The 12,101-nt window shown below is 35.8% G+C and overlaps 1 pseudogene; it reads left to right on the forward strand.

The window, feature by feature from the left end:
• The first annotated feature begins 5,147 nt into the window (after positions 1 to 5,147).
• On the forward strand, positions 5,148 to 5,231 carry LOC123622014 (annotated as a pseudogene).
• The last annotated feature ends 6,870 nt before the right edge of the window (positions 5,232 to 12,101 follow it).

Genomic DNA, 12,101 nt, shown 5'->3' on the forward strand with positions numbered 1-12,101 from the left:
TGCCGTGGTTAAAGATTTATTTGTCTTATGGTCTCTGATTGACTTCATAGCCTATGTCCAGGGGGAGAATGGGGTCATAAAGTCATCTCTACTGTCTGTTAAGAGAATCATACCTCTAAGAAGGGGACCTCTGGTGTTAGGGCACAAAGAACTTTCTAATTTGTTTTAATGTGGGGAATCATGAAATATTATTACATTTTAAAAGTCACTGTCATTAGCGGATGTTAGACTGTTAGTGGCCTCAGGAAAAGAATTTCCGGATGGATCACATAATACAAGCAAGAAGCTTTTTCTTGAATGAAGCAACGGTGCACTCTCTCAAGAGTAAGAGTGGGGAGGCTTGAAAAGAGCATCCGCTTCAGGAGGAAGTGAATTTTGGTGTTTTCAAGTCTTACTAATTGAGGGGAGGAATATTCGTAACTAACAGACTGACTTGTACTAAGAATTTTGGTAGTAATTCCTAAAATTGGGTTCACTCACATTTTAATACTTTATATGGTTGTCTTTAAGCTGTCCTGGTGATTTTAGGGGTGGAGCAATTTTAAAACCACAATGTAGATGACATTACATTGGCCAAAGTTCATGTAAAATGACAGAGAGAATAATGACAAGCTAGCTGAAGCTGGTTCTTGCCTGTGGTGAACAGCCCCTCTAGTTAGCTCCTGCCTAAGGGTTATTTACTTTAACACCTGCACCCACTCTGCAAGCCCCCCCCCATCTGATCTCAGCCCTGTCTCTGAAACTTCTCCTCTAAGGAAGACTATATTAGAACTAGTCTTAAACAGATCGTCCATCTGGATTCATGACATTGTCATATTATGGCATACGATTTGAATTAAAATGTAAGAAATTGCTTTTCTTTCTAATGGGTGTGTTGATTTTGGCTCCTAGTAATTTAGTGTCACACTCCCCAGTTAGCAATCTTTAGAAAAAGCACTGAAGTGCTACTCTTTCTATTTTCTCTTCATCAATTACCTGATCCATTCTAATTTTCTAATTATAAAAAGCTCATATGTAAAATGGAGTTATCTAAAGATACAATTGTATGTAGAAATAGATTATGTCTGTTATCTAAATGATAGGAGTTCAGAGTAATGTTCTCATAATCACTATTCCTTAATGAACCTAGGTTTCTGTATCATCCCTCTTCCAAGTGGCATATGGACTGGGAAGCTCATTTACCCATATACCACATAATCTTCTGAACAAGAATAAATGTAAAATAAGTTAATAAAAGTATGTAATAAAGTCTAGGGTTTTTTCACCCTTTGGTGACTTAAAGAGGAGTTGCATTTATTTGAACAATAAAATGAAAATGGAATGGGAAGGAAGCAGTGACTGAAAAGACATTAATATGTGTCTAACCTTGAGAATTGCAACAAATACGCCCAGCCAAACGCATCTGTTTAAAGTGCTTTTATGTGTGCAAGGTTTATCTGTTTGACTTAAACTGTTGGAATTTATAATTCCGTCGTGACCACTTTAAATATTGTTGACCAGAAATACACATACTTCCACATAGTTTTTAAAATCAGCAGTCACAAATGTTTGTTGAATCAAACCTTTACATTATACTGCTAATAAGGTATAAGATTTAACATGTATGAATTCTATCATAGAAGTAGAAAAATCCTCAGCCAAAAATTTAGTATTTGACTCCAAAGTGGAAAGTGTGAGTTCTGTACATTGAGTTACTTATACTGTACATCCTCCAGCTATAAAATTTTATGGTTACTGAATGTGAAATTTTCAGAACTCCACGCTAGCAACTCAGCAGTTGCACTCTGCTACTTGTGTTGTGGCAAACTTGGTTCATATATATTAGTGAGTACCTTCATTTTTTGATGTCTCTGTATCCAAATGAAAAAAGAATGATAAAAGGCAGTGATCAAAAGATTAACTTGCTACAGAAAAGGGAAAGCTTCCTTTCTGTTGCTGAAGCCTTACAATGTTGCATCCTCTAAATCTGGCTATTGAATGTAAAATGCAGGTGGTAGGACAGAAGAAGACATGTTTTATGTCTTTGTCTTTTTCTTTCTGTTTCTGCCAGTCAAATGGGGGTGGAAATTCGTATTAGCCAGAGAAGAGTGGAGGTGAATAACAGAAAAATTAAAAAGGGCCCTTGTAGAAATTTTAGAAAATTCTGTTTTTTTCAGTCAAACAGAAATGAACTAGACTTTATAAAAATTTCAATAATACTATAACTATGTGTAATAATACAATTAAAGTAATCACAAAATATTTAATGATTAAAAATACGACAGTTAAGGTGAGTCAAGGGATAAAATCAATGAAAAGAGAAAAAATTATTTTTATTGATAAAGTAATAATTATTCTTACTATCAAACTTTCATTAAAGGTCAATGAAAGAGAGAAGCACAAAAGCAATACAATGGCAGTATCAGAAAACCTATATGATGGTGCTGCTGATGACAGTGACGATGATGCATTACTTCCAGAAAGAAAGAGTAAGAAAACTGAAAGTGGGCAGTTTCCTAGGATGGAGAAGGAAGTGTGTGATAGGTAAGCCTGTAGCAATATTTAACAGTAGATAATTTTATTGTACAATACAGTTAATTCTAATTAGACCAATATTCATCATTAACAAATTTTATGCTTTTCTTGGGTATATTCAGCCTTACTTGGTGATCAGAGAAATGCACATTAACAATGAGATAACATATTTTTCAATCATACTGGCATTTTGTTAGAAAAAGATAAGCAGTGTTGGCAAACATGAGGAGAATGCATTCTCATACACTGTTGGTAAATGAAATTGGTAACTTCTTTCTGAAATGCAATTTGGTAGCAAGTATCAACACTTCAGATATGTCACTCCTTTAACCTAACAGAAGCTTCAGATCTGGGACTAGATCCTACAGGAAAACATGACTTCTGTAAACACACATAAACACAAGTTAAGTATGTTTATTCTATGTTATACATAACATACACGAAACCAATATATACATAGATAGCATTTTCTTTTTTTTTTTTTTTGAGACAGAGTGTCGGTGTGTTGCCTGGGCTAGAGTGCTGTGGCATTAGCCTAGCTCACAGCAACCTCAAACTCCTGGGCTCAAGCAATCCTCCTGCCTCAGCCTCCCGAGTAGCTGGGACTACAGGCATGCGCCACCATGCATGGCTAACTTTTATATATATATTTTTAGCTGTCCATATAATTTTCTTTCTATTTTTAGTAGAGAGGGGGTCTCGCTCTTGCTCAGGCTGGTATCAAACTCCTGAGCTCAAACAATCCTCCTGCCTCGGCCTCCCAGAGTGCTAGGATTACAGGCATGAGCCACCATGCCTGGCAGATAGCATATGTTAAGGATACATAATATGTGTGTGTGTGTGTGTTAAGAATATTTATACAAGTGCGTTAAGTATATACATGTATATGTATGTTAAAGATAGTTACTGTAACATCATCATATCAAAAACTTAGAGAAAGTCTAAATACTGTTCAATAAGGAAATAGTTACATTGTCATATCCATATCATAATGTCATATGCAACCATTGAAACCATGAGGTTGGATCTATAGTGTACTGATTATTTCACAGTTGACAGTTATTTAAAACGTTTAGTTTCATGACATATCTTAAGCAAATTGTGTTAGAATTCTTGTAATATCTGCTGAGGTTCAAAAGGAAGCCACATGCTACACTGCAGCTCTACCTTGTTCCCAAGAAAACTGCTAGTTATTCAGTTGTTGGCTTTTTGTTCTCAATGTGTGAATGCTGACCTATTGGACTGTCACATTAATCCAGATATTGCCAAAGGATTGCATATCTATATTCCATATAAACATTTCCATATTTTGGGTAAAACTTACTAAAATACATCAAAGGATCTTTAATCTACTAACCAGGTATTGGCCAACTCTTTCTGTAGAAAGCCAGATAGTAAATGATTTAGGCTTTGTGAACCACAGGGTCTCTGTTGTTGTAGTCCACAAACTGTCATAGACAGTAAGTGAATTGACATTGTAGTGTCCCAGTTAAACTTTACTTACAGACAGTAGGCTTGACTTGGCCCCAAGGCCCCTAATTTGCCGACCCTTGTGCCAAAACCAAGGTGCTCCTAATGCAGTGAATTTTGTTTTTAAAGATACCCTAACTGCATGCCATTAACCTTTTTTTTCAGAAAGATAACATGTGTCAGTATGCATCCCACCATATTTTCAACAGTGACTTCACATTACATAACTTACAAAAATTCAGTTTAAAAATGAGATTATTTTCTGCATTTTCTCCTTTTATTCCTGTCATTGAATCAATATTTTAGTATGGATGATTGCTTTGTATATTTGATGAGTGTAAAATATCTTGTAGTTGGATCATTTTTCTAAAGGCAAAAATACTGCTCTTGAACATTTTGGTCTTTCTGTGGCCTTTTTTTATAAGTATGAGCAAAATGATAATCAGCTTATATAATTGAGTAATGTTCAAGGTGTCTTGTATTTCTATAATTATTGCGAATTCATTACTTAATACCTTGGTCTGGCATTTTTAAAATGCCATATGTATATAATTTTGAAACCTTTAAAGTGTGAAAATATACTATATAATTATTGTATACTGATTGAAATATATAGCTAAACAAGAAGAACGTTAGAGCATCCATGATCAGGCCACTTAGGTATGATGGCCTTGAAAAAACTGTCTCTGCTCATGGACTTGAATTTCTTTTCCATTCATTCTTGAACTCATTCCAGCAATTTTCACCCACACCACTACTGCAAAGTTGGTTTTCTCAAAGTTCCCACTGATTTTCACTTTAATAACTCTCGATATAATTTCTTAGACCTCATTTTACAGAACCTATCAGCAATCTTTTCCCCAGTGAAAAGCTCTCTCCTCCGTAATCATTTTTTCCCTTGACTTTCGGGATATCACTCCTGGTTTTTCCTCCTTCCTCTCTAGTTCATCCATCTTAGTCTGTTTTGTGTGCTTGTCCTCACACCCCACCTTCTGCACATTGAAGTGTCACAGGGCTCAGTCCTCAATCTTCTTTCTCATGACTTTTATTACCTTGTGTGTGCTAATGGTTTCCTTAATTCCAGACCTATATCCCAAACTGCCTACTTGACCCCTCTCTTTGGGTAGCTGTTAGGTATCACAAAATTACCAGGTTGAAAATTGAGCTTTGTGCAGTGGCAGTATCATAGCCAAGGAGGTTTATCTGAGGCGCGATTATTGCTAATTGAAAACTTTTCCCAAATTTGAGCTACTGATGTTCTTCCTCATACCTCCCCCTCATGGAGTCTTTCCTACTTGAGTTAATGGCAACGCTTCCAGTTACTCTGACAAAGACCTTGGGGTAATCCTTGACACCTCTCTCTCTCTCTCTCTCTCTCTCTCTCTCTCTCTCTTTCTCTCGTCTTTGACATCTAATATCTAATCTCTCAGCACATCTTGTCAGGTCTTCCTTCAAAATATGTGCAGAAGCCATTCAACACTTGCCTGTCTAAGCCACCACCATCTGCTGTCTAGATGAGTGTAACGCACTGCTAAATGGTCTTTTTTTCCTAATCCTCTTTCCATCAATGCTTAACCCATTGCTCCTATTTAAACAAGTCAGATGATGTCATTCCTCTGCTCAGAACGTCCCCATTGCCTCCCTTTTCAGCCAGAGTATATGTCACCATTCCTCCTAATACCTGAAATGCTGTGCACGATCTGACCTTTAGTACCTCTGACTTAATTTTTCATTTTTCTATCCCTTTAGCTCTGCTACTGCCTCACTGAACTTCTTGCTGTTCTTAAATTGTCCAGGCACACCTCTGTACTTGGCGGTTCTCTCTATTTTAAATGGTTTCTCTCAGATAGCTTCCTCGCCACTTTTTGTCTATTCCTTCAGTTCTCTCCTTAACAACCATTTTCTCAGCAAGGCCTTTTCTAGACATGCTAACATTTCCACCACCCGTCTTCTCCCACACATAAGCATTTCATTAACCTGCTTTACCTTTTCTCCTCTAATATGCGATGTAGTTTGCCCATCTGTTCTGTTTGTTGTCATTGTGTGTTTCCTTCACTCTCATGATAGGACATTTGTGTGTTCACTGCCATATCCCCTGTGCCTAGAAAACAGCCTAGCATGTAACGTAGTAAGGAGCTACTCCATAGAATTGTATTAACAGAGTAAGGAGTTTACCCTGTGGGTATTGTTTTAATCATCAGACTAATTCTCATTTAAAATCACAAGAATGGAAAGACATGCACCACATGTACTTGCCATCAAATTGGTACTAACTGTTCAACACTAAGGTGCTCACATGGTAGTAATACTCATTGGGTCCTGGTCATGTGGAGGGTAGGGGGGATGAACCCACAACTGATGGAAGCAGAGTGCCCTGTATGGGGGAAGGGCAGGCTTGTAGCCCTGGCTTGGGTGAGACAAATGCATTACATGTAACAAAAATGTTTATACCTCCATACTATCCTGAATTAAAAAAAAACAAAGCTAGAAATATTTTAGGGATCATTTAGTAGAGTAGGATTTTCATTTTTGTGAACATCACTAGATTCCGCTGTAAGATTTATAAAAGCCAAAATCCCTTCATTAAAAATATGAACATAAGCACATATACAAATATTTTGCATAAATGCTATTTTATTTCATTATGAACTTATTTTTTCAAGTAAGTAGAATATTAAAAAAATTGTGAATAAAAAAGTGTGACATGGGTTCATTGTGACAATTTTACTTGGCAATTATGCATTTTTGGATTCTTTTGGATATTTCTAATAAGCTATATTCTGTCTATTGATTTGTTTCCATTTAGGAAGAAAAGCCCAATAATGTGTTTACCCAGTATTTATTCTTTTACTGTAATTATGATCGTTTTAAGTATAGTAAGACAGATCAAAGGAATTGCAAACTGCATTTGTGTTTTATTTTTTATTTTATTATTGTTTTTTTGAGACAGAGTCTCACTCTGTTGCCTGGGCTAGAGTGAGTGCTGTGGCATCAGCTTAGCTCACAGCAACCTCAGACTCCTGGGCTTAAGCAATCCTTCTGTCTCAGCCTCCCAAGTAGCTGGGACTACAGGCATGTGCCACCATGCCTGGCTAATTTTTTCTATATATATTTTTAGTTGGCCAGATAATTTCTTTCTATTTTTAGTAGAGATGGGGTCTCGCTCTTGCTGAGGCTGGTCTCGAGCTCCTGACCTCGAGCAGTCCACCTGCCTCGGCCTCCCAGAGTGCTAGGATTACAGTCATGAGCCACTGTGCCCTGCCTCCATTTGTGTTTTATTAAGAAAAGTGAAATAGAAGAGAGGTAAATTTAATGTACTTAAAAAAATTCTTTCCAAAGGATGATGAGCCTTCAATATCTGAATGAAGAAGATAAAGTTGGAATTTAATGCTTTCTCTAGTAAGAGAGCTATGCTGGTGAGGCACAGTTTCTTCTGACAGAGCAGCTACTGATCTTATACGGGGTTTTGGGAGAAGTGGCATTTGAGGACTGGCAGCCTTTCAGAGGAATACATAGGCTGACATGATCTGTACTGGCATGGTTATTTGAGTGATGCAGTGGTTGAGTGCTGGGCACTCCCAGGCATGTTTATTGGAATGAGTTTGTGTCTGACGGCCTGTCTTTCAGAAGCAAGTGGCTGACATTGATTGGTGAATGAGGCCAGTGGTCACTGATGGATTGACTAGATTTAAAACTACTTGGGGGTACCTACTTGTTACCATGGCTACAGATCACTCATTTTCTAAGTATGAGGACCAGATATTTTCTGTTTAAAAGTTGCCTTCTATGAACTATTTTCGAAATGAAAACTATTTGTTATTCTGGAATTGTAGACTTATTTTTGCAGTTTGAGTCGAGGGCAATTGTTTAGTAATTGCTCTCAGGAAGATATTTTCCCCTGCCACTTTGTTTTTGCCTGCTTAGTCTTAACCAGAGAAGTTATCTACATGGTTTGTTTTATGACTGTTTTATCTTTGTTTTTGATATTTTTAGAGGCTCATGCTCAACTCCTAACATAATCTCTTGTGGGAAATTTCAGTTTCTTTGTAAATGTATATAGGTATATGATAGTGATTTTCTTACACATGTGTTTATTGCACAAGAAAGGTAAATACACTTTTCTGTTGGTGAATCCAACTATTTACATTACAATTAGCTAGGCTAAAAGTATACAAAAATCAATAAATTATTTTATTTTCAAACAAAATTATAGTTCATTACAATATTACCATTTTCAAACAATATAGAATGAAGTATAAGTATTCTAAAAGTAAAGATTTCCCCCAAAATATTTCCCGATTCCTTACATTCATGTTATATGTACTTCATGCTATTTTATAGCTTTTGAAATGAAACATTATCATATTTAAACAGAAAATGAAAAATATAGCACAAATCTAATTATGGCCCCTGTGCCTAAGAATCATTGCTTGTAGGCCGTAAGCTCCAGACTTTCAGTGTAGCATTCAAGGTCAGCGTAGCATTCGCCTCTCATCATTTTCTTCTATGTCTTTTATACTTTTCCTTTCAAGTTCCTAAGAAACACCTAGACACCCTGTCCCTAATCTCTGTGCTCACATTCTTTCTTAAGCAGGTTGGCTTTCTCCTACTTTTTGCCTGGTAAGCTCCTTTTACATTTTGTCTGTTCCGTGAAGCCTTCATTGTGCTCAGATAGAACTTTGCTGAAAGATCCACTCTTATGTATCACATTGTATCATAATTGCAATTCACTTGTTTTTTGAAGCAGGGAATATACATTTCCTTGCATGTTGTTGGTATTTCATAACTGTTTTTTGAATTAATAAATGAATTGGAATGGAGAAGACTCTTAATTTTCTAAAAATTGTCTCTATATTGTCAATATAACTATTAGAAAACATTATCTCTTTTATGTGTTTTTTTAAAGTATTGGTCCTGCATTGCAGTATAAGGGAAGTAAAGAAAAATGAAAATGAAAAATGGACCTCAAACGAATCTGTGATGAGCAATGTATGAGAAAGCCAGTTTACTAACTGGTGGTGTGAATGACAGAACTTGAAGTGAAATAGAATGAAGGAAGATAAAATCTATAAGTCCTTTATGTCCTTGTGAAAGAATGTCAGCAGTGATTACTTTCACTGGAAATAGAACAGTGTAGTCTGCCAAAGCTAGAGAATACTCAACTGTATAGATGCTGTGGAATGATTGATTAAGATGAAGACAAGTGAACTTGGACAAGGAGCAGTTTCAATAAATGTTCACCATGGAACCCTGACTGTAGTGGAGAGCATAGACAACTCTCGAGTGAAATGTTCCTGGGAAAGGCAATGGAGAAACGGGAGGTAACTGAAGAAGAATGTGGGATTCAAGGGAGTTTTCTTTCTTTATTTTAAACTGGAAGCTTTTAGAGAGTATATCTGTATGCTGTTGGGAATGATCCAGTAGAGAAGGACATGTATGTGAAATTTAATTTTGTTTACATGTCTAAGCACTACAAAGCTTGATACATTATGTTTTGAGCATTTGTAGTAAACGAATTGTCCTTAGAAGTTCTATTCATGTATGATTTTATAGTAGGATGTTATTTCTTCAGAATTGGTTCAGAAATGAAATAGTCTAATATAATTAAAGATGCCAATGATGACCTAAAAGTTAAACTACAATACATAGATTTTAAAAAGTGTAGTTATAAACCTACAAACACTTAAGCCATACTTGTTACAGTTTAAACATTCATTTTTAACTGTATATATTACAGTACCTTTGCCAGTAGCATAATGAATACCTATGATTTGGTAAGGTGCTCTAAATTATCAGGTATATGTGTCAACTTTATAATTATTTAAATTCTGGGGGGAAGGGGAGGTTTTTCTTCAAGTGCAATAAAATAACAAACTCTTACTATCTACTACAGGTTATTAGTTCTGGATTATAAAGTTCTAAAGTATAAAAAACAGTTTCCTTGTACCAACAGTGTCATTGATACGTATTATGTGCTGAATAAGTATTTGTTGAATGCATGAATGAACAGTGGAATAGATGAATGAATGCCTGTTGATGACTTTCTGTAGAAAAAATAAATTTTTAGTTTATTAAAAGTAGGTTTCCAAATTTGCCTGGGTATAAAACCTTTTGAGAAAACATTTACAAGATTCAGAAATCATTATATATGATTTTAGCCAGAAATGGAATGATAATATGGTTTTCTCTGCTATCCTCTAACCTTTTAAAAAATATTTATTTATTTAATTAATTTCAGGATATTATGGGGGTACAAACATTTTGCTTACAAGTGTTACTTTCACAGCATATGGTGAAACCCATGCTTTGGAGCCAGAAACCTTGGGTTTGAATGCTGGGTCTGCTATGGACAAGATTTTTGTGTGTGTGTGTGGAGACAGAGTCTCACTCTGTTGCCTGGGCTGGAGTGCCATGGTGTCATCCTAGCTCACAAAAACCTCAAACTCTTGGGCTCAAGCTATCCTCCTGCCTCAGTCTCCCAAGTAGCTGGGACTACAGGCATGTGCCACCACGCCTGGCTAATTTTCTCTATATATATTTTTAGTTGTCCAGATAATTTCTATTTTTTAGTAGAGATGGGGTCTCACTCCTGCTCAGGCTGGTCTTGAACTCCTGACCTCGAGCAATCCACCTGCCTCCACCTCCCAGAGTGCTAGGATTGCAGGCGTGGAGCCACCGCGCCCGGCCTATGGACAAGCTTTGTGAGCTTGAGCAAGTTCTGTGGCCTTTCTGTGCCTAGCTTCTTCCTTTATGAAATACCTAATGTGTTATCTACCTCACAGGATTATGGTGAGGACAAAAATGAGTTTCCAGCGTGCACAGTGCTTAAAATAATGCAAAGTATCTGTATAGTAAGTCCTGAATAAGCTAGCTAATAACATGGTTAAAAAGGTATTTCCCTCATATAAGGACATAAGTATTATTTCCCAAATAGGTTTGGGTGCCAGTAAAAGCTTGTTTTTAGTGAAAAGGAGAATAACAACAATAAATATACCCTGGTATGTTTCTTTCTATCAAATAATGCAGATAACGTGTTTTTCCTTTTGCTTTGAATGTCAGAAAGCTTGATCTAAATTTAATTCTTTGTTATGATATTATTAATATATTTTCTTTATCTTCTAAAATTACTTTGTATCATTTAAACTTCCTTGTAAAAATTATTATATCTTATATTACCCTTAATCTTTTCAATAGGAGAAATAAATTTACATATGAATTTTATTACATAAAAATTAGACATTTTATGTGTAAAAAATTTTAGCTATTCTTTATATTTTACATATTTATTATTTGTCTGAAAGAAATTGTTTTATTTTTCCAGGCCTGCAAAGCAAACGTCTAATGAGAAGAACAAGGTATTTAAAAATAAATTATCAAAAGCATTATGGTTAGAATATAGACTATACAACATAAAATAAGAAACTAGAGAATATTTTATTGTAAAGACATTTACTTTGAAAAAGTGATTAAGACGCAGTAGCCATTGATAAAGGTATCCTTTGAACAAAAATCAGTTCGTTTTAGAAGAACCTGTGATTTTACTTACATAAAAGTTGGAAAACCAGCACTTTTGTACATTTTGTTTATGCTATGAGTATTTTGGAGACATACTGAAGTAGTGTTATTTATTTTGCAGGTCAAAGAACAAATACATTCTATGGGTGACCATAATGACTTAACTTGGTCATCTGAAATGGCCCCAGAGGATTATGACTTGCCTTCCTCTTATTATCAGCATTTTATGTTGCCTGTTGAACAGCTTGGAATGTACTGTAAAGGTAGAACCATTGTATAAATCTAAGGCCTTCTTCCGTATCCTTTAGTAACGTATATACCCATTGCTTAGCACTGCACCATATAGCACTGATGTATTTTAGTCACGTTCATCCCAGAAATATACTTTATGTTAATGTAGAGTTAGAACTAAGGTATAATGTACACTCTGAGCCGAAGAGTTATTATAATTCTAGTGTGCTTTTCTCAGTATGAATGGCCCTCATAGTCTTTTTGTTGACTCTCTTTTCCACTATACCTATACTCAAGGGCAGGTTACCATTAACTTCCCCCTGGAATACTGGAATAAACTTTAAACTGTTTCCCCTTCTACCCTAGCTGCC

Source organism: Lemur catta, chromosome 16 (genome assembly GCF_020740605.2).
Source record: "Lemur catta isolate mLemCat1 chromosome 16, mLemCat1.pri, whole genome shotgun sequence".
NCBI lineage: Eukaryota > Metazoa > Chordata > Mammalia > Primates > Lemuridae > Lemur > Lemur catta.